Below are 21,100 nucleotides of genomic sequence, written 5' to 3' on the forward strand. Positions count from 1 at the left end.
AACCAGACTTATATTACACTTTTCTATAGTAATACAATAAAATTTCAGTCTCCAAAAATTTGGGATAGTAGCATACTAGGCAACCCACATTCATCCTGTATATCAGTAATGAGGCATAGCCTCAATAGGGAAAATAAAGGTTGACTGAAATCCCTGGAATGGCGCTGCTTCAGACCTATATGGAAACTTTTAGCAAACTTCAGCTGTTGGTAACACAAAACACTGATACTATCACTGGGTCAGGTGACACGATGTATAGAGACAACTTAGTGTGTGTTCACCCTGCATTATCTGCATGGGAGCAAAAGATGTCTCAAAGCATGCAAAAAGCTGACCATTCCCACCTTAACCCTGTGGAGAGTCTGACTGACATAATTTCTCGTGTTATTTTTTGACTCTATTCACAGACTAAAATGTTGGACGTTACTTCCCAGTTTCCTCCTATATGACTGCCCTGATTTCTCTGGTGTTTAACTATTCCTGATAAGAATCACTTAGATTTTATGTGTAGGTGTGCACATGAAACCTTGCCCTTTTTCCTTTTGTTTTTTAGTGATCTGCCTTCTTACCCCCACAGAAACATCTTAGCAAAAATTGGCATAGAGGATAAAAAGCACACTAGAATGAAATTCATTTTAAAACATGTCTCCTCAAAACACTTTGCTTAAAGTAACATAAATTGGATCTCTACTAAGAGTTAGTTCACAACTTGCCAGTAACAGCAAATACAACATGCCTTCCTACTAGCATTACATAGGGCATAAAAGTTGGCTTTAAGAAGTCAGTAACAGCAACTACTATGTAGGTAGTTCTAATGCAAACGTGGTTTTCTTTTCCTGGGTCACAGTGTTTGCTCCTTGCAGTAAAACCAGCCAATCACTTACTTTTATGACAAGTCAATATAAATAGAACCTCTCTGCCCCAAATCACAGAATCACAGAATCACAGAATCACAGAATCACAGAATCACCCGGGTTGGAAGGGACCTCAAGGATCATGTAGTTCCAACCCCCCTGCCTAGCAGGGCCACCAAACATACACATTCAGATCAGGTTGCCCAGGACCCTGTCCAACCTGGCCTTAAACACATCCAAGGACGGGGCATCCACAACCTCCCTGGGCAGCCCGTTCCAGGGCCTAACCACTCTCCTTGTATAGAACTTCCCCCTAACATCCAACCTAAATCTTCCCTCCTTCAACTTGGATCCAAATGACAATCCACTCTGAAACTTCAAAATTGACACATTTTTTAAAATTCCACACAGAAGTTTTCCAGACTTAATAAAGAACTTGTTTCTTGAGAAACTCAAATGCCACTGCAATAAGAAAAATTCTGTGGCATCTGAGGTGTTTTGAGATGCTTAATGTATCATTTCTTCCATTAATCCTGTAAATACTGTTTTTCTTTATTCTTAATTTACATCATGACATGTATTTGACCACTGAAAAGAGTTCAAAAGGTGCCATTTCCTTCTGTTGCAAACAGACAAGTTTGTCTGTCATCTAATGGATGGCAAGATGCCCACTGCAAATTCATATGCACCGTTACATACAAGAGACTAGAGTACTTGCATTGAACCCGAAAACCGTCTTCAATCACTGCCATTCAAGTGTACCTAAAAAGCTTTTGGTTCATGTGGGAAATGAGAAACAAATGTAAGTAGAGTATTTTGGCTCAACTGCTGTGATTGTCTGTTCCCGCATACCACAGCCATGATTCCTTTGGACCAGAGTATCTCCTGCACAAAAATGCAACTTTGCTCTTTCTAGAAAGTAGTCTCAGTGCTGCAGAAATAACTACAGTCCAGGTGAGGAATACCACTTATCACCACCCTGCAAACATAAATTTAAGGCAGAAGATAAGGAGAGAGACAAAAATGAATGAGCAGAACGAAAGAAATAGAAATAGTTTAGGGAACATTTCTGTTCAAGCTAGTATAGTACACATGTCAAACACTTGCTTTCCCTCTCTCTTACATGTTTATGTATATTATATTATTTATTTGCATGATATTGAAATTAAGCCTTGCATTATATTCTAATTTTGTTACTGTCACTATCAGGTATGTTACTGACTGCTAGTTTCATATGTGTAATAAACTTTTTTTTTCCCCAAAATCTCTCTGATTGCTTTTCTTTTTCTAATAAGAGACATGAGGTTTCTCTGCAAGCAGGGAAAGCAGAAGGAAAAGGTACACATAACAGCCAAAGCTGGCATATTAAGCTGGAAGGAATGCTGTTGTTCTCCACCAGTAAAATGCCTAACCTCCTTTTGTTAGTATAACATTGCATCTAATGTTCAGCTGGGTCTTTGAATCAACTTAGCAGTAAGCAGTCCCCATTTACTGTATGATCATCAAAAGATTTTGATTTTTATCCTGGAAACTTCATAAGGTATTGTATTTTTGTTTTTCTCTTAGTGCTGTCTCTTCATATTTATTATTTTTAATACCTTCGTTGCTAAAATTTATCTGGATATTGAAGTTTAAATAATTGTTTAATAAAGTAGGCTTTATTATCTATTTATTTGCTTGTTTCCCCTAATATTGAGCTGAGTTTCCAAACTGTACACAGTTCCAAGGCCTTCAAGTTTCAGTTGTAGTGCACACATTAATCCTTGGGCCTTTTTTTTAAACTATGTTAAGACTTAGATTTTTCCCAATTCCTTGAAATCACAGAACTACATAAAACTGTACCCTAAAGGCATGGCTTAACACTGTGAGAAACAAATTATTTCCTGACTTCTCTTCTGAACTCTACTCCACAGAAGATAAAAAGCCCACAGCCCTCAAACGTAGTGACACACCTCAAACTGTCCTTACGAACAAGGGACTGAAGGATCTTCATTGCCTTCACTGCTACTACGTTGGAAAGTCTGTTCCACCTCTTCCATTGAATGACTTTTCCCAGCTGCCTCTGGAAGGAGCTGGCTGAATTGAGCAGAGCAGCAGGGCCATGCTGGGGAGCAGTGCAATGCTGCCAGCCTGCCCAAAGCACACCTTGCCTGGCCAGCAGCCCCATGCTGGAACTGGCAGCTGGAGCTCAGGAGCTCAGCAGCAAATACAGCAGAGTACAGCTAGAGGATCTGGGCCAATTACGGGCTTGGAGAAGCACCTTACCAAGGAGAGGCAGGAACCAGGATCACTGCCTGGGTATGATGTAGGCTGGTGCTTGGCCTGCATGGAATTATCACATATCAGGATTTCCTCACAGCTTCCTCCTCAGTAACATATTGTTGGGACTAACTCAATTGTTGTGATTCATATATCACATACTTATCTCACCTGGCAGTAGTGCTTTTCTCCAGTTAGAACCAGTAAAGATCTTCTAGTGAAGACTTCCAGAACCATGACCATCGATGAGCTGCCAAAAACCATTCCAAATACTGTTCTGTTCTGCATGAAGATGCCCTCTCTGCACTGCCTTTTTGTCCCAACTTCTCCACAAGCCTCTCATGATTTTGCTCATTTCATAGAGGCATGGTTTGTTTTTCAGCTTGGAATTTGGCTAGAAGTATGCTGAAGGCTATTCACCCACTGATGTGCTCTGAGAAAACTGACAGCATTTTTATTCCCACCAGAACTGGCCGCTTAGTTGGCTGTGCTTCATAATGAGTGATAGACTGAGCCACACGTTGCAACTCGCGTTCCCCAGTGACTCAACATCAAGTCCTTCAGTCTCTTTTCAAAGCTTATAGAAAAAACAGCCATAAAAGCTGCACTGCATCAAGGGTCCCTCTAGGCCAAGATGAAAAGCAGATTCACATTTATCAATCCTTGAACAAGAAAACTATCAATCACTGAAAATGCTTAATGCAAAACAGCAAAGAATGTTTGCTAAAGGCAAATGGCACTGAGCACGGTTACTCAAGAATAAAGTCAAATACTGATTCTCTTGCAGATATGAACAACCTATACATGACAAGGAGACACGCTGCCCTTTGATTAAACAAATCAATATCTATACATCACGCTGGCCCTTGTTGCAGTTTAACTCTCTCACCTGAGAAATCACAACTTTCTTGCTGCTTATGACTTGCAGGGGTACAGTGGGGGTAGAGTTTGTCCTTGTGAAAATTAACTGTTTCCAAAATATTTTTCAGAAGACTAGTAATGCCAGCAAGCCTTATCGTGTTGCTCAAAGTAAGGAGTGATGACGTACTGTTGCATGGTATGCAGTGTAATTGTTATTGCTGGAACAGATAATGTGATTTTTGCCTTGCAAGCCAGGAAAGGCAGAACTAGCACTGCCTGCTTACATGCAGCAACCTACATCCATAGAAGAGGCTGCCATATTAACTCTCACTAGCCAGTTTTAATGGGATCAATTTGTACTGAAAAAAGAATTAATGATAAAAGGCAATTACTTAGCACTGCATGTGTGCAAGTATAAGAACTTTTAAAGGAAGGGAATAGAGTTGGTCTCCTCTAACAAGACATGGCCTGTACATAAAATGTAATCTCATTTGTTCTGTGGGGTGCCTAAGACATCTATTATAATGACATCCAATTACGGATTTCAGTTATTTCCTGCATTCAAAGAAACTAGCCTTTTATTGACTATTCCAATCTCTCAGAACAGGAAACTCAATATATTGCTAAAATTAAAGTCCACAGACAATTAGCATGAGTTATATTTACTTGGTAAATTATATTCTTCAGTTTTATGGTATGATGAAATTCTTTGAAATGTATGCTGTGTAACTAGAACACTATTTCAAGGATTCGCTCAAATTCCCACAAGATACATTGATAGCAAGCAATTGACAAATCTCTAAGAGATATTTCGTGAAAAAGAAGCATTTGACAAATTATTACAGGGAATACATCGGAAAGGGTACTATCATGAAAATAATTTGCTCAGTCAAGAAACACCACCAAGATAACTGATTTCTGATTTCTTCAACATATTCAAACATTGGCTGTAGCTCTTCTTCTGCTTTAATGGCTATCCCTAGTATCTAAATATCCCTAGCTCAAATGCAGGCATATGGCAGCGCAGTTCATGGGGAGAAGTCTATGGAAGCTAGAATGAGGGGAATTAGCTTAAAGTGAGAGCAGCTGCATTTCTGGTATTATAACTAAAGTAAAGTGAATGTGCATTGTTGAAGAAATATTTTTTAAAGACTTACTGGTTTCCTTTCTGATGATGGCAAAATGTCCAGTGGAAATACTGCAAGAATAGCTTTTATGGCAGAACTTTCAACCAAGTCTAACTGGTTGCAATTCTCATGAGAAAATCTACTTGAGACACTTCCTGCATTATGTTTAGAAGAATGGGAACTGAATAGGAATCAAGAGAGAATAAGACTTAATATTTAATGATTTGTGTAAATACAGAGAAGCAGGGAGAGAAAAGTGCCACACAGTGATCACTTGAATAGCTGTTTTTCCTCATTATTCACTCCCAACTAGGCCAACAGGGCAGGCAAAGAGAATGCTTACAAGAAGTTTTTGAAGCATCAGCTCCTGATGACATATATCCTTACATGGTTACATGGTTATGTAGTCAATTCATGTCAATCACTGCAGCTTACTTAATCAGTACTGCTATGATCAGCATCTGTCTGAAGGATTTCATGTTTGTTTCTGCTTTTAAGCAGCACCCCTAGCACTCATTCCTCTGTCTATAGCATGGTATCATCTTCATGTGAGTAAGAGTTACAGTGACAAGTCAGCCACCCTGACCAAAGCTATTTATAACTCACAGCACTGTGCAAATATAAGTCAGATCCAGGGTACATCAAAGTAACCAAGGAGATTCTCCCTAATTTTCATAGCTGCATTAAATATAAAATAGGTCTTCAATTGCTAAAGCTTGAAGTGAAAAAGTGAGGTCAATACAGGCAAGAAAGGCAGAAACCAAGCATACAACAAGACTACTGAGAAGGAGAGGACAGGCACATATCCCCATTGTACAAATGATTCATTTAAAAACGCAAATTCAGTTTGTCTAATGTTTGATAAGGTGGTCAAGGAGAGGATTTTAACCTGTCAAGAATTCCTGGCCTTTAAGCTGGGAGATAAGGAAATGTCAGCAAGTGAGACATCAAATATTCTTACATTTTTGAGCATGAACATCGTTAGGTGTTTCACAATTTTCATTGCTCTTTGCTGAAATTGAGAAACTGGCCACATGTATAATCACAGAAAAAGCAATCCAGAGGAATTTCTGATAAGTATTGCATTTCATTTACACCATGTTATAAGGCCATCTCTTCTCCCATGGCTGTCAGGCTTCACCCTGGATTCAGTTTGTATCTCCATGGTTTATATGCCCCAAGTCTAAGCTCTGGGTAAAATATCTGAATTCAGATTGATTTATATAACTGTCTTATGAAATATAATTGAAATTTGTGCACATACACTAGTGAAACACAGTAAGCACTGGAAGTAAGCATCATATGGGCCTTCATATGTTATAAGATGCAATAAGAAGAATTAATTATGAATATGAGTTCATTACAGTGGACCTGCTTTGCCACATACTCTCAGATGATGAATACTGAAGGTACACAGACACTTGCGCAGGGCAGCTATAGGGAAGGGGAAATGGTTTGAATATCATGGCTGCTTTAGCCTGACTTCAACTGCCTTGTGATAGCGACTGCATAGAAATGTCTCATTGCTCTTAATGTCTTCTTAAACCTAAGCTAAGGTTTGAAAAAAAAGCAGATGTACTCCAGAACCTACTGCTCTCTCTGCCAAGCAAAGCCCCGCAGACACAACTTCCCTTGCCTGCCCTCCTGCCAGCCCCATCTCCAGGTGCTCAGAAGCCCAGCACTCCAAACGAGGGGGCACTACAAAGGGACACACAAAGCTGGCCTCACCAGAGGCTCTTGGCAGGAATTTCCACAGCATCATAGCAAGAGAAATGCTTGTGATGCTTAGGACAAAGACTATATGGACATAATAAATGAGCAAAAAGTTGAGAACATTTCTGGTGGTAGGTTAGAGTTAAGTGGTAGCTATGCATTTGCTGCTGCTCTGCTGTTGTCTCTTGATGGAACTAAATAGGCCAAGCAATATTTATTAGCACTGCACATTCAGCAACAACATGATAAATTCTGTAGCTCTGACTTACAAGTATGGTTTCTCTAGCAATCTGAACAGTTATCTGAAAGGGATTCTTCCTTACAGCACTGATGATCAGGGGATGAGGAGTCTTTCAGCCATGCCTTCTCCATTTTCGTTTCTGAGGCATGTAAAAAATACTAGCTCTTTTTTTTCCCCTTTGCTGGCTGATTCACAATTTTTTTTTTTTTTATTTCAACTTTGTGAAATCTTAATTTTTGGCAGTTTTCACGAGCTGCACTTCAGAGTCATTCCATCCGTGCAGTGACTTCATCTCAGAGCAGCCAAGATAAACAATTCTAGCCATTTCATAGCATTTCATGTATCTCTTGATAATTTCCAGACTTTCCTTTATTTCTTATGAATCTGGTTATCAAGAGTATTATGCATTTCAGTGATTTGCTGTTGTTTCATTCAACAGCTGTCATGACGTCTTTTCCAATTTAAGATTTTCCAATTTATATTAAAACTGCAAAGCCTCTGATTACACAGAACTGCACATACTCCTGAATTGGCAAAATTTAAGATTTACTCCAGCCTTCAGTTAATACAAAAAAAGATTTAAGTGACATCATTTATTGGTCCATTAATGAGCATTCTACTTTAGTCACCTTTTCAGAATGTCTAAGAACCATGGAAATACAGTTTTTTCGCTAAAAATGAGAGAATAAAACATCCATTTTGTTTACACACCCATAGGATGACAGTTCTTTGTATAGTAAATGTATACACTGAGAGAGAAGCAAAACAATTCTGTTCCATAAAACGGGAACAAACAGATGAGTTTATTCAATAAGGTTATATATTTTTGCTAATGTCACAGATCAGTCTTTTTGGATTATTAGGTTACCTATACTCAGCAATTGAAAAAAGGGAAAAAAAGCCACTAATTTAGACTCTTTGCCCTAGGATTTAAAAGCCTGAGTTTAGGACCCACTTTGAAAAATAAATAAAATCAAGCTAAAAATAATATCCTGTTACAGAGCTCATGCTCTTCAAGTCTCCCTGACACTTTGATAAGTTTTAGAACAGATTCTATAAGTGAAGGACAAAAAAAATCCAACCGATGCTGCGTACATTAGCATAATTTATATATTCATAAAAGCTGACAGACACATTTCTAATAATCTTTAAAATAAAAGTAATAATGGAGCTAGTCAGCAATTTACCACTGGCAATTAATCATTCTCACAATATTCACAACATTTAGTTTCGTTCTTGTTATTCTAAGAAATAATGATTAATTGATGAAATTTTAGTAAATGCACTAATAGCAGGTGCTCCTAATTGCAAAGTCTCAGGGATAATTTGGTATGAGCTACTTTCTGCTAATTTGTACAGCATTAGTCATAACAGTCTGTAATTTTACTTTTAGAACAACTTTTTCCTATAGTCACTGTAATCTAATTAAGAATTTTAACTGCTTATTTGTATGGAGAACATTGATGAATTGTAAAATGTGAAAGCCTGATTACCATAAAAGATTTAAGAAGAGGTCCTTAAAAGTACACCCTCACCAATTAAAAGCCCTTGCTAATTAAAACAGAGCTATCTCTGGAAGCAAAGTGCTTGTGATAACATTTATCCTAACCTCATATCATTTGAAATCTAATCCTGTTGTTTGTATCCCCCATCTTTTCAGAAATTTCCTTTTAGCAGCAAGTACTTCTCCCAGAGGATGGACAAAGTGAGTGGAAAAGCCTCATTCAGCTACCTGCTATCCATTTCTGCATTTGCTCTGCACTCAGAAGTCTCACTGAAGAAATGAACTCCAACTTCTGAACAAGCAATTGTTAGCAAACTAGACAAACAAGTACTTACCACAGGCAGAAAGCTGAACAATGGATTTTTTTTATTCAATTGGTCTTTGAATGGATCAGCTCTCTGTGATCTTGTTCTTTAAAGAAAAGTCTTTATTTCCAATTACTACGTAAACCATTTAACATTGTCTTCTTTGAACACTGTGGTATATATTAGGAATTACTATCTTTTAATATGCACCATCTGAAGAGGGTATCTGAAACTTTGCACCAGTAGCACCAGAGCTCATACCCATGAGTAGCAAACATGTTGGGAAATCCACCTCAGAGCTCCTGCCTCCCTTTCCAAACCATCTTCCTTTCCCTACTAGTCTCCTTGCCTTAGATTCCTCCTTGGTCCTCACATTAGGAAAGTCTGGTTAGGTATGTGATACTTAGAGACAGAAATAAAGTTATAGCAAATACGATTTATATGCATGAAAATATGGCAACACAGGGTAAAATAAACCAGCAGAACAGTCCTAACTGCTGACAGTATAAGCCAGGGCAACAAAAGCTTTACATGGCTGAATGCCACACACTACGCACAGAGATCTTGGAGCCATGTTGGGGATACAGCAAAGAGAGGAGTCACGGCGTTCTCCAATCCCACAGCTTCACTGAAGGAGGGAGCTAAGCTTGAGTTGTAGTAGAAGCCCAGGGACATCAGCCATAGTGCCTTGCTTGCTCCTACACTACACTACCAGCAGTCCCTGAAGCAGCGCCATCCTCCAGGACTGCTGGGTGATCCTCCTTCCTGGACTACCTACAGGCTGTCATAGGCTGACTATGTGGAACATCCCTTGATCACCATGAATGCAGTAACAGGACAAAATCAAAACACCTAGCAAACAAGTCCTTTTTTCAATGCCATATCACAGAAGATTAGCTCTACCTACAAAGAGCAAATTAGAACAACAAACCCTGTACGGCTAAAAGAATCACAGAATTGTAGGGGTTGGAAGGGACCTCTAGAGATCATCGAGACCAACCTCCCTGCCAAAGCAGGTTCCCTACAGCAGGTCGCACAGGTCGGCATCCAGGCAGGTCTTGAACATCTCCAGAGAAGGAGACTCCACCACCTCCCTGGGCAGCCTGTTCCAGTGCTCCGTCACCTCACTGTAAAGAAGTTCTTGTGCACATTCGTGTGAAACTTCCTATGCTGCAGCTTATGTCCATTAAAAGCAGGCAGATTTTCACAAGATATCTGACCTGCTCCAGTGCCTACTGGATTTGAGAGAAGTTCAAGTCTCTTCCACGGTACTGGATAAGTTCCTATCTTCCCAAAACATGAGCATGAGTTGTTATCTCAAAAACACTTGCTTCATATTCTGAATTTTATTAAAGAACTTTCCAGACAAGTTTGGTGGGTGCACTCTGCCTTACTGGGTGTCCCATTGGTGTGTAAGCTGATCACACAAATGGAAGAGAGCCACAGCTCTCTCCAACTCCTACATTGTCGAAGTAGGCTGTGGTATTTGATATAAAAAAAAGATGTTGTGAGGCATGCAAAATGGCATGCTATGCGTCTTTAACCAAAATGACAATCCAAACTCACTAGCTAGTGGCTAAACCATCATCTTTTGCAAGGCTTTAGGAAAGAGAGATCCATTATGCTGAATTTAAGAACTGTTGATCTTAGAATGGGAACTTCCCTTCATGATGCTGAGGATCTTACCCGTTTTTGCATTTATCTTGTCTATAATAAACTCAAGCCTGGATACTGGCAGCTGATCATAAGACTTGGTAAAAATTAGAAGCTCTAAGCTTCCCTCCGACAGTGGTCAAGCTAAGTGCACAATATCTACAATTTGACATCTAAAGCCAGTGTTTAAGCAAGGAGCCTCAGTTTAGCTTTTGTAGAATAGCTCAATAAATACCCTGGAGTAGTACTTCAGCTTAATGTTTGTTTCCTTACATTATAGTTACCAAAATAGATACATACACAATACAGATCCACTAGCATCTTTATCATCATAGCAAATGGGCCAGAGGAGGAAAGAGGAGTCTTGCTTCCCTCCATAGCTCTTTGAATTTCCTATCCCTGTGTACACACACACTTCTCATTCCTCACCATTAAGGACAGGATTTAAAATTTCCTTGAACATAATTACTTACTGGCATTGAACATCTAGTACTAAAGCACACTGAGATTTTCACATGGCCTGAAAGTAAATGTCCACTTAGTGGCTGAAAGCAGGCAATTAACTTTTCTTTAAATACCAATGTAATCTCCAATTGCACTATTCTAAAACTGTTCTTCTGCCATAAACATCTATGCCATGTAGCATCCAAGTGCCTTCCAGTGGTGTAAGAAGAAACCATGACTAACATCTGTCATGTGTCATTAGTACTCTCGTCCCTCAAGAGGAGAAACATATGCAGTGAAGCGTTTTGTTTTGGTAGGAAATTAGAAGAAAAACTGTGTTCAGCTACTTGTTTATCTTAGAGGAATGAAGATCAAAAATATGTATTTTGCAGTTGGAGCAGGATATGATAGCTGTGAGGGCCCTAGTTCTTGGTGAAAATTTTTCATGGTCTTACACTGCCCTCTTTGGAAAGTCTGAGTTGTGGCATAGGCTTTCATTAATTATAAAAAATTCCATTAGGACTAAAGAGAAAATTTCCAATCATGGTGGTCTCCACTGCCCTTTAGCAGGCCTTGACATAAGCCATGGGTCTCTGAAGAGATGGGATGAGAAGCTGAACTTGAGTCGGTCCCAAATCCAAATCAGCACACTAGAGAATTCCGGCTTAATGTGCCCAGGGAGCTCATGGAGATGAGGAGACTCCTGTGGTGTTTGGAGATTTCGAGATGCACAAAGGAAGGTAATACTGAGCTTCCTTACCAGACTGTTTCATCTCTGGGGTATCTACAAAGCCCTCAACAGCTAACAGGTTTTATTGCCACCTTGCTTAAATTTAGCTTCTACCTTCTATTTTTCAACCATAAACTAACTGTGCCACATGACAGTGGAACAGCATGGTACTGGAACAGTGTTTGACTTACGGAAGAAAAGACAGCTAATTTATGTATCACCTTCACTGCACAGCCTCGTCCTGTCCTCTGGAGGAGGCAACAGCTGGACTAAACCAGGAATGGAAAGAGTTTACTCTAATTGGAGGTACTATACTTGTCCTAACAGAAGTATTAAAATACATTTAAGTACCTCCAAGGAGGAACCTCTTTAATTTCTTTGAAGCAGCTGTGTTTAAAGCAATTGATGATTTTTAAGGCTAATTATTTTGACTAATGATATTTTCCATACTCCATGAAATGTCCATTACTTAATCTACTTTACGGTGTCATCTCCTCTCTTACCAATTTTATTTGGGTAAACACATAGGTATGGGGAATAAATACATTGCTCTTAAAAGAACAGGAAATAAAAAGGTAATCCTCTTTGTGAAATATGATGTTAATGCAAATGAAGAGGTAAAAAGCATAAAAAGTAAGTGTGGGCAGGTGCATAATTTCTTCCTCCCAAATACAAATGCAGTGACTGATTGAAAAGAAGTCAAGTCTCATTCTACTGAGAACGAAGATGGAAAAGTATGAGATTAAGGGCCAATGGGAACCTGTGGCAAAGCTGCTGGCAAAAACAAAATAAAAGAAAAAAATTCACACCATATCTAAGTTTGTAAAACATCTCTGTTTCCACTAAATCAGTAATCCCATCACTTCTCTATTTCCCTTAGTTAAATGCCTTAAAAATACAAAAGGCAGAAATGGGAACTTCAGATGAAGAATAAGTAAAGCTGGTTTCTCAATTTTATTTCTTGATTTTACTTGACACTTTGATTGTAAACATATTTATCTAAAGCATTACGCAGCTCTGACTTTAGTTCCCAAATGCCTCATTCCTTAAATGCTTAGTTTTATAGTCTTGGTATATAGGACTTCAAAACTGTGGATTTTGCCAAGAATGGCCGACAGTTCATCCACATCCTCCACCGTGCATAGTATGACTCTTCAGGATTGTGCACAATGTACTGTATTTATTGCTAAATATATTACCCCATGCTTCAGTACTGACATCATCTGGAACGATGCTGCCCTCTTTCACCCCATGCTACATATGTAACTCTGCCCATCAACACCTCCAATACAGTTTCAATTCTGCTTTATCTGAATGCTCACCCATGTCTTCCTTTTCTGTTTTGTCAGGCTCATGAGCTGACTGTTGCTCTAAGTTCAAGAATGCATACCCAACCACCATGCTGGAAGACTGACACCTTGGGCATTTCAAGAGTCTAGCCTTGGTTATCCAAGCTCACTTTTTGCTTTACAAATGCCCTTTTCAGCCTATAGCAAATTGTGCCTGTTCTGGTGCTTCTAATTCATCTACGACTCACTTGCTGTGACATGCTAACACCATGCAACTTCTACATCTGGTACCACTAAATTCTTCCTTGACTTCTCAGAGCCTGTAACAATAGACAGGAAATGCATTCACCTTTGCATCTTATTTCAAATCACAGCCCCTCTACCCTTTAGTGCTGTGAATGAGCAATCTGCAGTGAAAAGCATTTGGGGATATAGTTTCCTTAAACACACTGTACACACTAAAATGGTGTCACTTTACATTGGAGAATGGGGAGGCATCAGTGCACTGCTCTGACATCAGACTTAATAAAACCAGAAAGCTGTTAATGTAAAATGACAGAACATGAAACAGAACTTACATCTAAATGTAAGTACTGGTACAGTCTGCATTACACAGTCCAAAAAAAGTAATAACCCTTGATAAATGATTACAACACAAAAAACCACTGTAGGTTGGTGGTGTTCTTTTTTTGGTGGAAGTTTCTCCATTGTTAAGTGTGTTATATTTGAGAGCCATTGATTTGGTTTGTGCATGGCAGTTTACAGGCTTGTAGCTAATTACTGCCATCATACAAACACATGACAGTCAAGAAAAAATATCTGCCAAGCCCCAAAGATGAGTTAGTCAGTAAAATATGTACTGAAGTTTATGCAGGAACTGGATCAGGCTAAAAGTATATCTCTGCTATAGTATCAGTATTACAGAACATGGACATCATTTACATACATGATATTTCCTCAAGATACACCAAATCACAGTTTACATATCATATGCTCATATGCCATTCATTCTCATACTACTGCTTTAGTTTTGGCATACTGATTTCAGCTTCCAGTTCTGCTCCACCAGTTCTCCCTGCTCAGCACTCCTGTGCATCTGCCACACCTGAGTAAGCGCTACCTGCCTGACTTCCACACCAGTTGCAGCAATTAAGGGTCACAGAAAATGTAACATGCCTGGCTACAAAGGTGAGGAGTCAGATCCTCGCTCCAGTGAATTAAAGATTTTTCCATTCTCAGAGTTGCAAAGCTCTCTTCTATCACATTTAGACATGTACTTTCTGAGTCCAAGATTTCCCAGTATTTAAGAAATGTACTAAAATTTCCTGACTCACTACAGGAATGAAAGAATTGGCAATGTGTCTTCAGTTCATAGAGTGCTATAAATCAGAAGCCTGATCTGGGCATTTTGTGTTGCATTTCAAATAAATGTGCCTTACTATATAATTTATACTACCTCTGTGCAATAAAAGTAGTTTTGCACAGACTCAGCAGGCTTCTGATGTCCTTCCTTACCTTCTCTTTCTCTGGTATCCTTTTAAATACACACACACACACATACACAAAATAACCTAACAAATCAAATAGAATAAACAAAGTAAATAACACAGAAATATCTGTAATTAGTAAAGCAAGGTTTTTCTGGTGTAACTGTAACTACGTCTCATTTTCGTAGGACTCTAAAGATGGACTTCAGCCCCAAGATCTACATTTTAGTAGTTTATTCTAGGAGATTGTGTTTTCATTCAGTGCAACCGAAACACTGGAAGTTCCTCCCATGAAAAATATGTGAACATGTTACCTCTTCCCTTCTCAAATCCCCCAGCAAGCATATAAAAACTGCACTGTCTGTCTTTAGGATGCTGAAATGGACTTTCAAGTAGAGAACAAACAGAATCCTACGTCTCCTTTTCTAGAAATGCCTCCATTTTCTGATTCAGTTGCAAAGAGAACAAGTTTTCTAAAAATATGACTTCTGGGCAAACTTTGACTCTACAAAGTTAACGTTAATACTAAACATTAGTTTAGCAAACTAATGTTTAACTAATGTTTACTAAACTACTTAACATTACTAACTAAATGAGTAGATCCTGATCACGTTTCTAGAACAGCAACTCCACAGCTCCTAGTCAGCACAGATACCAGACGGTATTAATCAGACAAGATGTTTTAAAGAAGATCATCTTCCCCCATTCACACTGTTACCAGAGGCAATGGTACAAAACAAAACAACAATGAGAAAGAAGACTTTTGGTTTTGTCCTCTGCCTAACGTTCAGTATGGTGGACACTGTGATGAAGTCCTAAACTTTCATCTGAAGGAATTTTAGGTGAAAGCCAAACACCTATCAGCAACACACTTTTCCTTTTGTCTTCTCATTCACACCCTGCTGTGCTGTTACTAGTATGTACTAAACAGAAAAACATCACCAGGTAATTACTCCAAAACCTTGCATTATTATTTTTGTCAGAAGCTGAAGATTCTCCTGTCGAGTAAGATTTTGCTATTTCAGGTACAGTTTATCAGACTCAGCACATTTGTAAGAGCTAGTAGCCATTCACTGGGATCATTAGCGTGGCTTTCTTCTATGCTAGCTTTCTTGTGTCTGACTTTTCCCATCAGCAATACTCAGAATTGACTTCTGACTTCAAGGCAGGTTAAAGATCATTGGGAACATCCTGTGACATTGCCGAGTCTAAACTCCTGAATATATTTGTGCATGCTTATTACACTATATAAGTTCTTTTTGTTCAAGTCTCTCAAGTCATTATGTTTACTAGGACCAGCATAGACAGATGTCTCAAATAAAGGATGTGGCAAGTCAAGGGGATAAAGTACTCAAGAGGAGGCAACAGATGACATTATTTATAAATAAGCTGCCATCGTTAGCCATACAGTGGGGATGATCAGAAACAATGATCACTCATTTTTTGATACTGTCAGACAACTTGACAATATTGTTTTACTCTATGAAAGAAAAAAGTCAAAAATCTCTGTGGGTATCAGATAGATATTAATAACTTATGGGTAAACATCACAGAAAAAAAAATCTGGCACTCAGCCTCTCTTTTTGCCAGGAAAGCAAATGATTGAGCAGATGGTTTGTTCAGAAACTGCAGCCTTTGGGAAGAAGCATGTTTGTAAAACTGAGTATATTTTGTGACTGAGATGTGGAAATTCTTGTCCTTGGGAAGATTTCCCTGATTACAAGAGGGCAGAGAAGACAGTGCAGTATTTCAATTCCAATAGTGTGGTTAGTCATACTTTTTTCTTTTTTAGTTTTCCAGGTCTGTGGCAGTCAAGAGAAGAATTAATTAAGCATCTTGACAGCCTTATGGAAGAGAAAGACCAGTGTCATTTCATTTTTGCTGCAGTGATGGTGAATCTGATTAGCAGATTGCAACTGAGGTATTTTTTTTTCTTTTTTTTTTTCTTTTTTTTTTTTTTTGTGGACGCGAGAGTTGTATCCTTTATATGTTCCCCTTCTCTTGTTTGCATTCATGCAATAAATCCCCAGTCTGCCAACTTGCATTTTGCAGTACAGTCCAGACTTCCAGTTCTTTTCAACATGGAGAACAAAAAAAAAATCTGAACAAACAAGCTCACAGAAATATGAAGGAATTATGTAGGCAGCTTCAGTACTATTTATCAAACACTATGCAAATATTATGGGGTAGACTACATATATACATACTAAATGTACACACATGTACATATACATACTCTGATATATACATACACACACGCAGATCATCATCAAACCCCAATATTCTCAGGGAGGAAAATAGTTCATTATGACTATAGCCAAGTACCAGTGTTTAACTGTTCCAACTGCCAATGGTAAAGGCCTACACACAACCTTCATATCATGGAAAATACCAAAAAAGATCATCCATGACGCTATTTCTTAAGCACAGATGTGCAATGTTCTACCATAACTCCCTCAACGAGATGAAGCCTGACTTTGTAAGAGGCTTCTTTCCATCAGAACTGATTCATCCAGCACTAACATTATAGTGATGTTTACATATTCGATATTTTGCCAACTGTTGCAAACTTTTTTGCTTATGGTATGAGTTGATCAGAGGCATATGACTGCAATTAGCAAGAAACCATGCCCAGAGCAGTCAAACTGCACTGAGACACTGGGTCTATGCACTTGATCTCATACCTGTTAGCTCCAACTTTACGCCATAATAATCACTTGTACAACTATCCTGGGAGCTTCACCATGGGGACAAAGGACTTGCTTGTAACATACTAAGAAGAGTGTAAATAGTGTAAATAAAAGCAGTCTCATTAGTTTTTTTCTTACAAACTTATCTTGGCTGGCTGTCTTACAAAGCCTACGATATTCTGTCTTTGTGCCTAATGTTCCATCTGGGAAAGGAGCTGGTATTTTCACTAGCAATATCTTCACCAGGAACATCTGCCCTGCCACCATTTTATTCACCCTGAATCATCACGATTCATATACTAGAAAGCACAAGAGAGAATGATTAAAAAGATCATTCAAAGGATTCCTAGCCAAACAAAATTGTTGGAAAATGTTCCTCTTCATCAAGGACAAATACCATAGTTTTTCTGTGTTTGCAATTTCAACCATGGATGAAATAGTTCCTGCAGAAAAGGGTTGCTTCTATTCTTCTTTGAAATATGCACTGCTACAGAACTCCTTTGAGTTCTCAGAAATAAAATCCAAACCATGCAAAGAATTTCAAATACTAATAAAATAAATGAAACTTTCTTTTCTTTTAGTCCTTTAGGGAAAAATAGAGTCCTTCCAGAGTGCTTTTTTCCAAACCATAAAACCAACAGAAAAGATATATCAGCTGTGAACAGCTGTAAACTACTCATATCTTTCCCTTAGTTTTAAAAAAGGGAAAAATGAATCTCTCTGTGCCATACTTTGGGGCTGATGAGCTTTGATTCCATGGAGCTCTGCCAGCATGCACCACCTGACGCTGTGGCTGGGGACAGAGTATTCATCATAGACCCATGCCCATGTAATAAGTACTTTCACCTTTCTTTCTAAAAGACTGGATTTTCAGTCTAGGATGTTCTTTCACATACCTCTTTTCCTCTGAACAGAGACAGGATGGCTTGCTAAATTGGAGTGAGGAAAATATTCCTTAAAAGGAAAAAAAAAAAAAAAAAAAGGAATGGAGGCAAGGAAAACACTTGTAAGAAAGAAGAAAAAGAGCGTATAGTGTTCATGAAGCCATAAATTTGAAAATTCAATGAAAGAAAGCCATCAGAGGTGCATCCTTTTGATTATTATAACTGAGAGTGCAAAGTTCTTTGTAAATGTATTATGATTTCTGTACCACAATAACAGATAGAGAAAGATACAGAAAGATTTCCCCACCACCATCTATCAAGCTGCACTGTTGTTTTTTTTTTTATTAAGTAGCTCCTGTTGAGCTCATCTAATTGATGAACATTCTTATCAGCTAGCAAATATGAATGACTTATGGGGATAATATTTCAATATATAATGGCACTTCTATATCTTGGATTCTTTTAAGATGTGTGTTATTAAATATTAAATATCAAAGCTGTAAATTATTGTAGCAGCTTTATACAACTAAATTAAATTCAAACAAAACCTAATTTCCTTAATCATTGACTGTAATCCTCCAGGAACATATGCTATTAACTCAGCTACAAATGGCATAGAAACTGTATGACTTCAGTTATTTTATATCAAATTCTAATCCAGGGCAGAGTCTTCAGTATATCTCCTGCAGGGGTTTTAATGCTTTTACAGTCATATTGGCTCTTTACTGGAGAGCTAATCTCTTTATATTGTTTTTTCACTCCTTTATCCATTTCCTTCACACCCTTACTAATCTAGCTAGTACTTTCTAGCACATCTCTTGTTTTGAAAGATTTGCCTCTCCCCATGTTGCAAGAGTCAGGTTTTCCTTTCCAAAACTGGACTAATTTTTTGTTTCACATGTAAAACTGAATCATTCCCATTTGTTTCAACATGGCTGTTAACTGCCACATGCTGTGATCTCTTTATAAGGCTGGCATAACTTCCTCAAAGACATGAGACAAGGATTAGATCATACAGAAATAAACCTTAGAGCCATAGGAGGTAAGACTTTGAGAAATCTCTAGAGCTCTTCCAGTCAGCCCTCTGCCCCAAAGTGTGATCAACTAAACTGCTGATATTCCTGATGTATGGGTCCCTGATCCGTGTTCAAGTGTCTTTCATAATGGAGATTCAAGATCTCTGTGCAATCTGTTTCAGGTCTTCCGTGTCCCTACTAGCAGGAAAAATCTCAAGACACCTAATGGTAATCTTTCTTGCTGCTTAAGCCTTCTGCAGTCTCCCCTCTGAGACTTGGTCTATCGCTGGCCTCCCTGCAGCAGCTCATTTGGCCACTTCTATCTCTTCTCAGTTTTCTCTTCTCTAGACTGAATCACAGTACTCCATTTTAACTTTCTCAGCAGTATTTCTTCTCAAAGGTAGCCTTCAATGGACTCCCAAACCAGCTGTTCCACAAAACAACTACTGAGACATCTAAAAGTCTATTCTCTGTCATGACTGGATGTAATTATTGCCCTTTCTAAACAGTCATCTACAGATGACTCACATTATTCTAACTTTCTCCTTTTACACAGCCCTCTGTTGCCAGCATGGCCCACTGGTCAGATAGACAAATGTAATACAAAGTCAGTATTAACTTCCTTCTTTTGTTTGGCACTTCCACCCATGTGAGGACTGGATTGTCCATTGATGGGCTTATCTGGTAAAACAAACTCTAAGATATCTTTAAACACACAGCATTACTGACCTACCAACAAATCTCACTGCATCTTTCCTGAGTACATGCTGTCGTGGGACTGACCTATCCAACTGATCGTCTTTTCAAGTTTATGATGTGTCTGTGACGTTAGAATCTCCATGAACAATTAGAATGTGTTGCCCTCATGTCATTTCTTAGTCATCAAGCTCTCACAGAGGAGTATCTTGTTTAAATTATCTCAGTTCTGTCTGTTCCCTGTTTCATTTTCAGTTACGTTTGAGCTTAACACCAGCAGAAGGGCTATGAACCTATAGCCCTCACAACACCATATGGGTGGCTGTTGGCAGGTGATTATCAGTGGTAAGCTCTTGATTTTGCTCTGAGTACAAGGAATATGATTCTGTTGTTTCAAAAAGGTACACTGCACAGCCCATTTATTCACTCAGGCATTTCCTGAGTGAGAAACCTATAGTGAGTAAAGGACCTTTGGTCTTCCTTTTTCTGGGCAGGGTTATTTTTCATGATTCTACTCTCCTATATCCTTCAGCCCCATGGATATTGGCTGGATGGCATTGGTGGGAGCAGTTTGTGGAGAAGTGGCTTGGCTTCACTATGAGAAACCTCTGAGGAAAATTTCATCTTAGAAGGATCACAACTTTCAGACAAACATGTCATTATCTTTAAAGTAGAACAATGCTTTTAAATAAGTGAGGAAGTTAGGCCTTTGGAGGGTCATAGTAGGTTCCGTGTCTTCCAATCTGCTTTGGTATTTTACAATAGCATATCTCAACTTCAGTGCTTTGGCAGGAAACATACACAAAAACGGAGCAGGTAACAATTCTCATCCAGGTGACATTTTAGTTTCAGAAGTGTAAATTCAAATAAAAATGTAAGTACCATAAGAAATGTCGAGGCAACTCTTACTGTACTCTGTAAGTTACAAACCGTTGCTCCAGAAGGTACTAAAGCTCATTCCAGAGGTATCTGACTTAACAGTCAAACTCAAATGTGCCTTTTGTGTCTGACTCTATTGGCTTATTGGGTAACACTGGTGTTAGCCCAGATTTCAGTCTGATTTATGGAATTCCTCACACTTGGGCTGCTTCTTCATCCTGAAGCAGGTTGAAGATTATTCAATACATTAGTTAAATTAAAGCCAATGCAAGTTAAAAAAGCTAAGCAGTGCTGAAATTTAATCAATCAATCGGCTCAACACTAATCTCCACACCCATGTGTCTGCACACAGGGATTCCAATATTGAAATACATAGCCTCTGCTTTCTGTATTGCACTGTTAAATGAACGATTTCAAAAGTTTCCAAATACGAAGTAAAGCTTTTGTGGGGAGGGGAGAGTAAGGAGG

Source organism: Centrocercus urophasianus, unplaced genomic scaffold, assembly GCF_019232065.1.
Source record: "Centrocercus urophasianus isolate 14NV4802_14NV808 unplaced genomic scaffold, USGS_Curo_1.0 seq_17, whole genome shotgun sequence".
Lineage (NCBI taxonomy): Eukaryota > Metazoa > Chordata > Aves > Galliformes > Phasianidae > Centrocercus > Centrocercus urophasianus.